Here is a 1,126-nt window from a genome sequence, read left to right on the forward strand (position 1 = left end):
ATTGAAGGATTTTAAGTGTGTGGGGGTGAAGGTAGGCATAATCTGATTTATACTTTTTTTTTAAATAATTATGATTGATGCAAGAAAACAGATTGTAGAGGGCAATAAATGGCAGATATAATGAAATCTGAATTTGTGATATAACTTGAAACTGGACCTCACAGGACTTGTTTAAACATTTGAAGTGGCTATGAGAGAAAGCGGAGACTCTAGTATGCCTACCAAGGTCTGTGGCTAAACAACAGTCTAAAAAGTATGAATAAAAGAGGAATTTTGGGAGAGGTAGAGGCTTGAGTTAAGATGTCAAGGGGTTCTATTTGGACATGTAAAACTTGAGATGCCTATTTTATATCCAGGTTGAGATGTATTATTTAAAAATTGGGGACTGAAAGAGAAAAATCTAGGGAATGAGTAAGGATAGAGCCCCCTGGAACTTCGACTCCTAGAATCAGGAGGGAAAGAGGGACCAGCTTCTTCTAGACTCAAAAGGAGTGGCTAGTGATGGAGGAGAAGCATCCTGTGAACATGGTGTCCCTAAGCCAGGGGAAGGGGATTGCTAACAATAAGGAAATGATCGACTGTGGTGCAGGCTTTCGAGAAGTTATGTAACGTTAGGGATAAAAAGTGACCACTGCATTTGACATGAATAAATCACTGGTGACAACAACTGAGTAAGTTTCACTGAAGTGGTGGTGATGAAAACGTGATTACAAAGAGCCAAAGACAGAGTAGGTGCAGTGGTGAGGAAGTGCAGAGGTGGCTGTCTCTCTGATCGTCACGCCCTTGCACCTGTCACACTGGTCCTCCTGAAGGCAGAGCATGAAACATGGATGTCAGAGAAGTTAGTTTATTGGGAAACAAACCCAGAGACAGAGGCAGAGAATAGGAAAAGTAACACTATGAAAATATAAAAGTCAACACAGGGTGTGTTATTGAAGTGATTAATGCAGTGGGCTCGATCCTGCTGGTTAAGCACTGAGAAATGACGTAGGATGCACCTCAGAGTTGTACTCTGGAAAGAGATTGTATCATTAAGTAACTCTAAATCACCATAAACTTATAGGCTTAAAACATCACATATTTACTATCCTCAGTTCTCTGCTTTTTTTTTTTTTTTTTTTTTTCC

The sequence above is a fragment of the Galeopterus variegatus genome, unplaced genomic scaffold (assembly GCF_000696425.1).
Source record: "Galeopterus variegatus unplaced genomic scaffold, G_variegatus-3.0.2 Scaffold2343, whole genome shotgun sequence".
In the NCBI taxonomy this organism is placed as follows: Eukaryota; Metazoa; Chordata; class Mammalia; order Dermoptera; family Cynocephalidae; genus Galeopterus; species Galeopterus variegatus.